Source organism: Aquarana catesbeiana, linkage group LG13 (genome assembly GCF_042186555.1).
Source record: "Aquarana catesbeiana isolate 2022-GZ linkage group LG13, ASM4218655v1, whole genome shotgun sequence".
NCBI lineage: Eukaryota > Metazoa > Chordata > Amphibia > Anura > Ranidae > Aquarana > Aquarana catesbeiana.
In genome coordinates, this window is record NC_133336.1 from 237,708,281 (window position 1) to 237,721,908 (window position 13,628).

Genomic DNA, 13,628 nt, shown 5'->3' on the forward strand with positions numbered 1-13,628 from the left:
GATGGGGGGACCTCTGATGTGAAGGGGGGCTCTGATGTGATGGAGGGACCTCTGATGTGAAGGGGGGCTCTGATGTGTTGTGGGGACCTCTGATGTGAAGGGGGGCTCTGATGTGATGGGGGGACCTCTGATGTGAAGGGGGGCTCTGATGTGATGGAGGGACCTCTGATGTGAAGGGGGCTCTGATGTGATGGAGGGACCTCTGATGTGAAGGGGGACCTCTGATGTGAAGGGGGGACCTCTGATGTGAAGGGGGGACCTCTGATGCGAAGGGGGGCTCTGATGTGAAGGGGGGACCTCTGATGCGAAGGGGGGCTCTGATGTGCTGGTAAGAGGCAGGCAATTGACCTTGTGGCCCCCGAGCTACTTTGCTACAAGCTGACACCAGAGTGTGGCCCTCAGAATTGCCCCACTGAGGGGTCACTGAGACAGGATAGCTTCTTGTGGAGACAGTGGTGTGATAATATGGAGGGTCAAGGTGGGTGACAAGCAAGAATAGAGTAGTCAGAAAAGCTGGGGCCCAGGCAGAGGTAGAAGCAGGCAAGAGAATTGTTGGAGTCCAGACAAAGGTCAAGGCAGGAGACAGACAAAGGTATAGTCAGAGTCCAGGCAGAGATCAGGGCAAGCAGCAGGCAAGATAATGGTCAGTGTCCAGGCAGAGATGGAGGCAGGCAGTTTATATTGAAGACACCTGGAATTAAAGGTAAGCTCTTGGGTCCTGAGCGATCACAAACATTCTATCATCATTTAAAGGCATAGTTCACCTTTACCATAAAACTACCTATGCAGATAAGGGACATCTGTAAGTAAAAGCAAACTGTACAGCTTTGACCATAGTTGGATAACACCCTTGCTATAGATGTAGGCCATTTGCGTACCTCCTGAAGCCTGACTGGAAAACTCCCTGGATGTTGTTAATGACATTGCTACGAGAGGTCTAGCCATTACTGCTCACCTCCGCCATCACAGGAGGGAGCTCTTTCTCTGATTCAAAGCTCCTCACATGCACTTTCTCTCCCATGAGGCAGTAGCTCTGAGCTCAGCATTTGACAGCTCACTCCTGTGATGGTGAAGGTGAGCGGTAACAGCTGGAAGTCTCTTAGCAACTTCCTTAGCAACGTCCTGGGAGTTTTCAACTCAGGCTTCATGAGGTACACCTATAGCAGGGGCATTATCCAACTTAGGTCTATAGACTATCTATAGATGCCCTTTATCTGTATAGACAAATATGTAGTAAAAGTCAACTAACCCTTTAAAATACCGAACGATGCAGCACACGCAGCATTGATCGAAAATACGGTCTATCAGAAGCGATCTAGTAAAAATGATCATCCGATTGATCTGAATTTCGATTTGTGTTCTGACGTACATGCTGATATTTTAATCAGAAGCGATCAATAAAAATTTCACCAGGGCCTATTGACTTGCGGAGTCGAAATTGATGAAGAGATCACTAAGTCGATCGATTGGAGGGTCTTTGTTTTTTTTTTTTATGATCCTTACTCAAATCAATCAATTTAGTCACATCGCATGGAAAAGTGATGGAATGGTCAGAGAGATATGGGTTAGGCCAGCGTTTTACAAGGATAAATACAATTATTCTCTACAGAAACGGTAAATGGGCTGAAGAGAAAAAGTGTGGTTGTTCATAGCAACCAGTCTTAACTTGCAATGCCACTGACTGTGTATATATATATATATATCTATATATATATATATATATATATATATATAGATATATATATATATATAGAGAGAGAGAGAGAGAGAGAGAGAGAGAGAGAGAGAGAGATATATCTATATATATATCTATATCTAGATATATATATATATATATATATATATATATATATATATATATATATATATATATATAATATTCTACAGGTTGCTATTGACAACACAAATCAACTACCTGCTCCAAGCAGCAGGTGTCAGCAGAGCGCGCTGTGTTCTTTCTGGTCGTCTATGTACATCACTCTATGGTTTCCCCGCGCTATCTCTTCCGGGCACAAGGTGTCAGAAGAGCGCGCTTTGTGCTTTCTGGTCGGCTACGTACATCACTCTATGGTTTCCCCGCGCTATCTCTTCCGGGCAATAGGTGTCAGCAGAGCGCGCCGTGTCCCTTCTGGCTTACGTTACTCTATAGTCCTGCCTTAGAAGAACGCAGTGCCTCCCCCCTGCCGGCAGGTGTCAGCAGAGCGCGCTGGGTACTGTCTGTCCGGCTGCTTGTCTTCAGTGGTGACCTGAGGCTGGAGTGAAGTTGGTGAGAATAAACAAGCAGAGAGGCCTGAGGAGTCCCAGGGGCCCCTGACTGCCAGCCCTGAACCCGAGAGGGGCCCCAGCACCTGCAGGTAACTCGTCCTGGACCCATTCTGCACCTTCAGTCATATTATCTATAGTCTGTAGGCACTTAGTTGTTGTGTAATGTGTATTCTATATTCTGTGTAATGCTATTCACTATATCTGTGTGTGTGTACAGGATATATCAGTATATATATGCTGTCTGACCTATTTTCAGCTGTTATTATAAATAATGCAGCAACTGAGATATATATATATATATATATATATATATATATATATATATATATATATATATATATATATATATATATGCGCATTACATGTATATTTGTAACATGGTATCAGTGGGAGGAATAGTGCCCCATCATTGGTATCAGTGGGAGGAATAGTGCCCCATCATTGGTATCAGTGGGAGGAATAGTGCCTTATTGTTGGTGTCAGTGGGAGGAATAGTGTCCCATCATTGGTGTCAGTGGGAGGAATAGTGTCCCATCATTGGTATCAGTGGGAGGAATAGTGCCCCAAAGACAATTTAAATAGAAGTGAAGGGCCGTGGTTTGGAGACCCCTGGTATAGTTGGTGTAGCATTTTCATGTGGCGCTGCGATTGGGTATATAGTATAGATATACAGTATCTCACAAAAGTGAGTACACCCCTAAGTGAAAATGTCCAAATTGGGCCCCAAAGTGTCAATGTTTTGTGTGGCCACCATTATTTTCCAGCACTGCCTTAACCCTCTTGGGCATGGAGGTCACCAGAGCTTCACAGGTTGGCACTGGAGTCCTCTTCTACTCCTCCATGACGACATCACAGAGCTGGTGGATGTTAGAGACCTTGTGCTCCTCCACCTTCCATTTGAGGATGTCCCACAGATGCTCAATAGGGTTTAGGTCTGGAGACATGCTTGGCCAGTCCATCACCTTTACCCTCAGCTTCTTTAGCAAGGCAGTGGTCATCTTGGAGGTGTGTTTGGGGTCGTTATCATGTTGGAATACTGCCCTGCGGCCCAGTCTCTGAAGAGAGGGGATCATGCTCTGCTTCAGTATATCACAGTACATGTTGGCATTCATGGTTCTCTCAATGAACTGTAGCTCCCCAGTGCCGGCAGCACTCATGCAGCCCCAGACCATGACACTCCCACCACCATGCTTGACTGTAGACAAGACACACTTGTCTTTGTACTCCTCACTTGGTTGCCGCCACACACGCTTGTCACCATCTGAACCAAATAAGTTTATCTTGGTCTCATCAGACCACAGGACATGGTTCCAGTAATTCATGTCCTTAGTCTGCTTGTCTTCAGCAAACTGTTTGTGGGCTTTCTTGTGTATCATCTTTAGAAGAGGCTTCCTTCTGGGACGACAGCCATGCAGACCAATTTGATGCAGTGTGCGGCGTATGGTCTGAGCACTGACAGGCTGACCCCCCACCCCTTCAACCTCTGCAGCAATGCTGGCAGCACTCATACGTCTATTTCCCAAAGACAACCTCTGGATATGACGCTGAACACGTGCACTCAACTGGTTTGGTGGACCATGGCGAGGCCTGTTCTGAGTGGATCCTGTCCTGTTATACCGCTGTATGGTCTTGGCCACCGTGCTGCAGCTCAGTTTCAGGGTCTTGGCAATCTTCTTATAGCCTAGGCCATCTTTATGTAGAGCAACAATTCTTTTTTTTTTCAGATCCTCAGAGAGTTCTTTGCCATGAGGTGCCATGTTGAACTTCCAGTGACCAGTATGAGAGAGTGAGAGCGATAACACCAAATTTAACACACCTGTTCCCATTCACACCTGAGACCTTGTAACACTAACGAGTCACATGACACCGGGGAGGGAAAATGGCTAATTGGGCCCAATTTGGACATTTTCACTTAGGGGTGTACTCACTTTTGTTGCCAGCAGTTTAGACATTAATGGCTGTGTGTTGAGTTATTTTGAGGGGACAGTAAATTTACACTGTTATACAAGCTGTACACTCACTACTTTACATTGTAGACAAGTGTCATTTCTTCAGTGTTGACACATGAAAAGATAGAAGAAAATATTTACAAAAATGTGAGGGGGGTACTCACTCCTGTGAGATACTGTGTGTGTGTGTGTGTGTATGTATATATATATATATATATATATATATATATATATATATATATATATATATATATATATATATATATATATATATATATATATATATATATATATATATATATATATATATATATATATATATATAAAATATATTTTTATTGTATATATTTAGTGATTTGGCAGCAAGTGGCATTGAGAACTTGTGGTCAAACCTTTTAAGATCCTTAAAAAACAAAACAAAAAAAACCCCTGAATCAATCACCTCCTGTCACATGACACCCATTTACCAGTCGATGTAAACACTAACTGAATGAGATTGTTTTTCCTGTGGGCACTGTGTACCATCTCCCGCTGGTCCCTTGCCCGCTGTTTGCAGCCACTTCCTGTCCACATGAACTCCAGCTACGTCTGCATTTCTCAAGTTGAGTCTCCTGATGGTGACAACACAGGCGCGCAGTTAGGAGAGGGGGGGACAGAGTGTTGCCCCCCCTATAAAAGGAAATGCCTGAACAAGGACCTCCATGGCGGGATCTCCAAATTTTGCAAGCTGCAGATTTAAAAACGACTAAAATTTCTTATAAGATTACATCACCGTGTTAAAAATTCTTCATATGTTAATGGTTGTGCTTACATAAATGTGGCAAAATTGATTTTAGATCTGTACCAATATATGGTGGGGGGTTGGGGGGGCACCTGGAGGGTCCAAAGTCTGCTGGTAAACCTGGCAGGATCCGTGTATTGTGTGTACCCAATGGGTGTGGGTCTGCAGAAGCTGTGTGCGTATTGATCACATGTCACCTCCGAGGTTATGGACAATTCTTTTATATTTATTATTGTATCATTGACTCTCCATTGTGTTTCTGTTTGCTCATAAAGAGACCTGAAGCTATTGTTTTTCAGGCCATAGCAGGAACTCGCAGGCTGTTGGCACCGTTTTTATTAGATCTGTTCACAGCAGACACTTCCCACCGGACAATGCTGTTAAAATGACTCTATTATTGCTGTCCATGGGAGGAATAGTGTCCCATCGTTGGTATCAGTGGGAGGAATAGTGCCCCATCGTTGGTATCAGTGGGGGGAATTGTGTCCCATCGTTGGTATCAGTGGGGGGAATAGTGTCCCATCATTGGTATCAGTGGAAGGAATAGTGCCCCATCGTTGGTATCAGTGGGAGGAATAGTGTCCCATCGTTGGTATCAGTGGGAGGAATAGTGTCCCATCGTTGGTATCAGTGGAAGGAATAGTGTCCCATCGTTGGTATCAGTGGGGGGAATAGTGTCCCATCGTTGGTATCGGTGGGGGGAATAGTGTCCCATCGTTGGTATCAGTGGGGGGAATAGTGTCCCATCGTTGGTATCAGTGGAAGGAATAGTGTCCCATCATTGGTATCAGTGGAAGGAATAGTGTCCCATCGTTGGTATCGGTGGGGGGAATAGTGTCCCATCATTGGTATCAGTGGAAGGAATAGTGTCCCATCGTTGGTATCGGTGGGGGGAATAGTGTCCCATCGTTGGTATCAGTGGAAGGAATAGTGTCCCATCATTGGTATCAGTGGGGGGAATAGTGTCCCATCGTTGGTATCGGTGGAAGGAATAGTGTCCCATCGTTGGTATCAGTGGAAGGAATAGTGTCCCATCATTGGTATCAGTGGAAGGAATAGTGTCCCATCGTTGGTATCAGTGGGGGGAATAGTGTCCCAGCGTTGGTATCAGTGGGGGGAATAGTGTCCCAGCGTTGGTGTCGGTGGGGGGAATAGTGTCCCATCATTGGTATCAGTGGGGGGAATAGTGTCCCATCGTTGGTATCGGTGGAAGGAATAGTGTCCCATCGTTGGTATCAGTGGAAGGAATAGTGTCCCATCGTTGGTATCAGTGGGGGGAATAGTGTCCCAGCGTTGGTATCAGTGGGGGGAATAGTGTCCCAGCGTTGGTGTCGGTGGGGGGAATAGTGTCCCATCATTGGTATCAGTGGGGGGAATAGTGTCCCATCGTTGGTATCGGTGGAAGGAATAGTGTCCCATCGTTGGTATCGGTGGGAGGAATAGTGTCCCATCGTTGGTATCAGTGGAAGGAATAGTGTCCCATCATTGGTATCAGTGGGGGGAATAGTGTCCCATCGTTGGTATCGGTGGAAGGAATAGTGCCCCATCGTTGGTATCAGTGGAAGGAATAGTGTCCCATCGTTGGTATCAGTGGGGGGAATAGTGTCCCAGCGTTGGTATCAGTGGGGGGAATAGTGTCCCAGCGTTGGTGTCGGTGGGAGCAATCATTCCCCTGTAGCGTCTTTACACCAAGCGCTGGAAATATTAGCTGATCATGTGACCGCTATAATTTGGCTGTCACAGTTGTCACATGATTGGAATCTGGCCCTCTTGGCTCCCTGTTATGAGCAGAGACAGAGAGCGGTCTGTTATATCTCCATCACTGTGCTGGGAGCGCGTAGAAAGCTCTGCAGCCAACGAAAACATATGTGCATCACATGGCCATTGAAGCCCACGCTCTTCCCTGACACACACGTGTTACATGGGCAGCCAGAGGAGAACATCGTTCCTCACTTCCTGGAGTCCACAGATCTCTGCTGGGGGTTTGGAATTTTGCTTCCTATGCATGTTGAAGCTGGCAACAGAGGAGTAGATGCTTAATGCATGCTCAGCGGTGCCTGGACTCGTGAAAGGGGATCGGGGGGGGGGGGGTCCTATGCTGCAATCATTGCATGCTCCAAAATAAAAGTTCAGGGAAGCGGCACAGGGGAAGCAGGAAGCTTCACTACTAAGCAGGTCAGTCTATTGGTCTTTTTTCACATTATTTTTCACATTATTTTTTATATATATATATATATATATATATATATATATATATATATATATATATATATATATATATATATATATATATATATATATATATATATATATATATATATATATATATATATATATAATAATTTATTTATTTTTTTTTTCGGGTTCACATACATTGTCCTCTGCCTCAACCGGCTGAAAAGATCCTTAGAGAACTCGGAGACTTCAGGACTCGGTATATTTGTATTGGGGGTTAAACAGTCAGCTGTAATGTGTGTTGTAATCAGGTGAAGGAATTTGCTCACTCCTCAGTTACGCAATCCTCAGTTGTTGCTACACAGCAACTTCTTCTTGCAGTCGGCATTTGACGTTTGCTGCAAAATCCGGCACAGATATCTCGGCACATCTGCAGGTTTTATCCAGGCCGGAGGGCTCCGGTGAATTCAGGTAAAGTTTATCTAAACCCGAGAACAAAAATGTAACACATTGCAGCCTGGGGGCTTGTTTACACTTGCTTCAAATTGTGGCACGTGACACTTTTTTTTTTTTTTTCTAGCACTGTAAATGCCAATCAAAGCTCCTCACTAAATAAAATGGTTTCTGTATAGTCCTGTTCACACATTGTGTTTGCTTTGCTTCAAAAATTATACTTTGGTGCTTCAAAGCGTCCTCCAAAGCCTCTATAGAAGTCTGACAACACGCGCTTACAGCGAAATCAATAGTGCACACTGTATCACCATATAATAAATTGTATATAAGTAGGATTTCGCGCAAGCACATAAAAATCAATGAAATAATCATACATAAATACTAACTAATGTGTCACGTGATCTGTGTACAACAACTAATTATAAATCCAATCCAAGTGTGTAATAGTGGTAAAATGGTGATAAAAGCACAAAAAAAGGAATGGCCACTAGCCTCCAGCCAAAAGGTGTATGGTGAAAACAATGATGCGATCAATCAGCTAAGTAAAGTGACTGCAGTGATGGTATTTCTGACTTTTCTTTATATTGGAGTGAATACAGCAGCTGAACTCGTTCCCCCTGTATATGTGCTCCCAATGCCCTTACCTCAAGGGGCTTAGGATAAAGCCCTATTGGGAATGCAGAGTGATTACAGCGCCTGCAGCTTTTGAGGGGCTTTTATTTAGCTTTACTTTTGTTTTGGAGGTATTGCAGGTATGAGATATCCCAGGATGCACTGGGAAATCGGCAAGCAAACCAGAAAGACCTCAGTAGTCGCTTCCGATTCATGTGTATGTATTGTGGAAGTGTCTGGTGCAGACGTGGCTCCTGGTGTGCAGCGCGGAGCAGCAGGAAGGTGAGTGGGGGGCAGGGCTGGAGTGAAGCAACTAGGATACGGAAGATGTGGTGTGCAACATGGATACGCAATAGTGGAAGGTGAACAGGATTGGAGAGAGAGGACTGAGCGGCAGAGGATCAGCAGAGCTGGGGGAATGGGAAGAAGAGATTAGCAGATGTCACACGTGGTAGCATGGGAGTAATATAGCAGGAGGTGATTGGGGGATTGGCACAGCGGGGGGGGGTAGTATTGAGCGGAGGATCGGCAGAGCTGGCGGGGTAGTACTGAGCGGGAGATCGGCACAGCGGTGGGGTTAGTATTGAGCGGAGGATCGGCAGAGCTGGGGGGGTCAGTACTGAGCGGGGGTTCGGCAGAGCTGGGGGGGTCAGTACTGAGCGGGGGTTCGGCAGAGCTGGGGGGGTTAGTACTGAGCGGGGGATCGGCAGAGCTGGGGGGGTCAGTACTGAGCGGGGGATCGGCAGAGCTGGGGGGGTCAGTACTGAGCGGGGGATCGGCAGAGCTGGGGGGGGTCAGTACTGAGCGGGGGATCGGCAGAGCTGGGGGGGTCAGTACTGAGCGGGGGATCGGCAGAGCTGGGGGGGTCAGTACTGAGCGGGGGATCGGCAGAGCTGGGGGGGTCAGTACTGAGCGGGGGATCGGCAGAGCTGGGGGGGTCAGTACTGAGCGGGGGATCGGCAGAGCTGGGGGGGTCAGTACTGAGCGGGGGATCGGCAGAGCTGGGGGGGGTCAGTACTGAGCGGGGGATCGGCAGAGCTGGGGGGGTCAGTACTGAGCGGGGGATCGGCAGAGCTGGGGGGGTCAGTACTGAGCGGGGGATCGGCAGAGCTGGGGGGGTCAGTACTGAGCGGGGGATCGGCAGAGCTGGGGGGGTCAGTACTGAGCGGGGGATCGGCAGAGCTGGGGGGGTCAGTACTGAGCGGGGGATCGGCAGAGCTGGGGGGTCAGTACTGAGCGGGAGCGGGGGGGTCAGTACTGAGCGGGAGCTAGGGGGTCAGTACTGAGCGGGAGCTGGGGGGTCAGTACTGAGCAGGAGCTGGGGGGTCAGTACTGAGCGGGAGCTGGGGGGTCATAACTGAGCGGGGGATCGTCAGAGCTGGGGGTCAGTTCTGAGCGGGGGATTGGCAGAGCTGGGGGGTTAGTACTGAGCGGGGGATTGGCAGAGCTGGGGGGGTTAGTACTGAGCGGGGGATTGGCAGAGCTTGGGGGGTTAGTACTGAGCGGGGGATCGGCAGAGCTGGGGGGGTTAGTACTGAGCGGGGGATCGGCAGAGCTGGGGGGTCAGTACTGAGCGGGAGCTGGGGGGTCAGTACTGAGCGGGAGCTGGGGGGTCAGTACTGAGCGGGAGCTGGGGGGTCAGTACTGAGCGGGAGCTGGGGGGTCAGTACTGAGCGGGAGCTGGGGGGTCAGTACTGAGCGGGGGATCGTCAGAGCTGGGGGTCAGTACTGAGCGGGGGATCGTCAGAGCTGGGGGTCAGTACTGAGCGGGGGATCGTCAGAGCTGGGGGGTCAGTACTGAGCGGGAGCTGGGGGGTCAGTACTGAGCGGGAGCTGGGGGGTCAGTACTGAGCGGGGGATCGGCAGAGCTGGGGGTCAGTACTGAGCGGGTGATCGGCAGAGCTGGGGGTCAGTACTGAGCGGGGGATCGGCAGAGCTGGGGGTCAGTACTGAGCGGGGGATCGGCAGAGCTGGGGGTCAGTACTGAGCGGGGGATCGGCAGAGCTGGGGGTCAGTACTGAGCGGGGGATCGGCAGAGCTGGGGGTCAGTACTGAGCGGGGGATCGGCAGAGCTGGGGGTCAGTACTGAGCGGGGGATCGGCAGAGCTGGGGGTCAGTACTGAGCGGGGGATCGGCAGAGCTGGGGGTCAGTACTGAGCGGGGGATCGGCAGAGCTGGGGGGTCAGTACTGAGCGGGAGCTGGGGGGTCAGTACTGAGCGGGAGCTGGGGGGTCAGTACTGAGCGGGGGATCGGGAGAGCTGGGGTCAGTACTGAGCGGGGGATCGGCAGAGCTGGGGGTCAGTACTGAGCGGGGGATCGGCAGAGCTGGGGGTCAGTACTGAGCGGGGGATCGGCAGAGCTGGGGGTCAGTACTGAGCGGGGGATCGGCAGAGCTGGGGGTCAGTACTGAGCGGGGGATCGGCAGAGCTGGGGGGGTTTAGTACTGAGCGGGGGATCGGCAGAGCTGGGGGGTCAGTACTGAGCGGGAGCTGGGGGGTCAGTACTGAGCGGGAGCTGGGGGGTCAGTACTGAGCGGGGGATCGGCAGAGCTGGGGGTCAGTACTGAGCGGGGGATCGGCAGAGCTGGGGGTCAGTACTGAGCGGGGGATCGGCAGAGCTGGGGGGGTTTAGTACTGAGCGGGGGATCGGCAGAGCTGGGGGATCAGTACTGAGCGGGGGATCGGCAGAGCTGGGGGGGGTCAGTACTGAGCGAGGGATCGGCAGAGCTGGGGGGGTTAGTACTGAGCGAGGGATCGGCAGAGCTGGGGGGGGTCAGTACTGAGCGGGGGATCGGCAGAGCTGGGGGTCAGTACTGAGCGGGGGATCGGCAGAGCTGGGGGTCAGTACTGAGCGGGGGATCGGCAGAGCTGGGGGTCAGTACTGAGCGGGGGATCGGCAGAGCTGGGGGGGTTTAGTACTGAGCGGGGGATCGTCAGAGCTGGGGGATCAGTACTGAGCGGGGGATCGGCAGAGCTGGGGGGGGTCAGTACTGAGCGAGGGATCGGCAGAGCTGGGGGGGTTAGTACTGAGCGAGGGATCGGCAGAGCTGGGGGGGGTCAGTACTGAGCGGGGGATCGGCAGAGCTGGGGGGTTAGTACTGAGCGGGGGATTGGCAGAGCTGGGGGGGTTAGTACTGAGCGGGGGATTGGCAGAGCTGGGGGGGTTAGTACCGAGCGGGGGATTGGCAGAGCTGGGGGGGTCAGTACCGGGCGGGGGCTTGGCAGAGCTGGGGGGTTTAGTACTGAGCGGGGGATGTACTGAGCGGGGGGTCAGTACCGGGCGGGGGCTTGGCAGAGCTGGGGGTTAGTACTGAGCTGGGGTTCTCCTAGGCCCCTTTTAAACAGACAGACAACACACACGGTATTTGCCAAGCTTTATTAAATCTTCAAAAACACATAAAAAAAAGCATGTTGAAATGGTAGGTGCATTAATGTTTGTTAAAGTCAAAACAAGTGTAAACAAGTCCTAACAGTCATTAGATGTAGTGGCTGCTTTTGTATTTTTATTTTAATTCAAGCTTACTTCTCTTTTTCACCTGATGATCCTGCCAGTAACACACTTCCTGTCTTAGGTGACAACACACGCTCACTGTGCTGCATCCATAAGTAAGCTCTGGTGTTCGGAGTGAAACACGTTGGGGGCGTGGCCTGGCGAGGTTCCAGGCTGAGATTGCCATTCACTATCATACAGCAGGTTGTGACTTGCTGTGCACTTCCTGGGACACATCTATGGAGCGTTGTCACCCTAGGACAGGAAGTATGTTAGGACTTTCCTCTCCATCTTTTACAGTGGAAAAGTGTGTTTTTTTTATTTTTTTTTTTTTTTTTATGTACACAGGGGATTAGGGCAGGGCTGATAGCATTTGACAGGTTTTGCAATTTTTCGTGAAATTTTGCTTAGCGCAATTTTTGGGGAAAAAAAAAATACACTTTTTTTGAATTTTAAATGCAAAAAAATACGTAACATAATAAATATATATTAATTTTATTTATTTTTTTTTTTGTAAAATTATAAAGGACAATGTGTACCCCAAGTAAATAGATACCAAACATGTCACACTTTAAAATTGCACACGCCGTGCCACTGAGACAATTGGCGCAGAATTTACTGTCCATAGGTGACGCTTTAACCCCGGAAGGATTTACCCCCTTCCTGGCCAGGCCATTTTTTTGCAATACGGCACTGCGTCACTTTAACTGACAATTGCACGGTCGTGCGACGCTGTACCCAGATAAAATTGATGTCCGTTCCCCCCCCTAAATAGAGCTTTTTTTTTTTTTTTTTTTCTGCGCTATAAACAAAAAAAAAGCGACAATTTTGAGGGGAAAAAAAAATATATATATATTTATTTTTTATGTTATTTTTTTTTTTACTTTCTGCTATTAAACATTTCCAAAAAATTCATCAGTTTAGACCAATATATATTCTGCTCTATCTTTAAAATGTTTTTTTTTTTTTTTTGATCACTTTTATTGGTGTAAGTAAACATCCCGTATGACAGCAATAGGCACGAGACTGGTATTCTTTATGGAGGGATCTGGGGTCTATAAAACCCCGAAATTCCTCCTCTGCCTTTTGGAAGCATTCAAAACGCCAAAATCTGCTTTTTTTTTTTTTTTTTTTTTTTTTTTTTTTTACTACTTTTTCAATTTTCAAAAAAAATTGTGCAGCTGAAACCTGGGCAAACCGGAAGTGGATGTCATGTCCTCGCTACTGGGATACCATAGCGAAAAGCCGATCAAAGCCAATCCTGGCTTTGTATGGGTCTCTGACTAGCTGGCGGACGCGCCGGCTTGTAGCTTGTTTTTCCGGGTGGGACAGAACGGGCAGTGGGGGATCCCTTGTTATCCGCTTCGATCGATATTACAAGAGAGCCGACCGTCGGCTCTAAAAAACAAAAAAAAAATGGTGCCATGGTGATGCCTGCAGCTACAAGGTACAGGTACAATCACTTGACGTTAAAGCAGAGTTCCAGCCTGTAAACAAACACCAAAAAAAAATAAAAAAAATTAAAGTCAGCAGCTGTAGCTGCTGACTGTTATTATAAGGACACTGAACTGTCTGTGGATCCTGTGATGTCGGCTCCCCGAACGTGTTTCGTCCATCATTTGGGTGCAGGCATCGGCATTGCAAGTAAGGGGAAACCAGCCTGAAGCCCTCGGGCTTCAAGGCCCATTTCCTACTGCAAGTCGCTCTGCGCTTTCCTGAATGGTTCCGTCGTCTTCTGGGACACACACAGGTCCCAGAAGGCAGCGGGGGGGGGAGGGGGAAGTAGGAAGTGCTGGACACGACGCAGATTGCCGTGCAGTGATCTTACCAGAAAGTGGGAGGGTGCGAACAAGTGGCGCTTCCCTTTTTGGGTGGAGCTCCGCTTTAAATGACGTACTAGGTA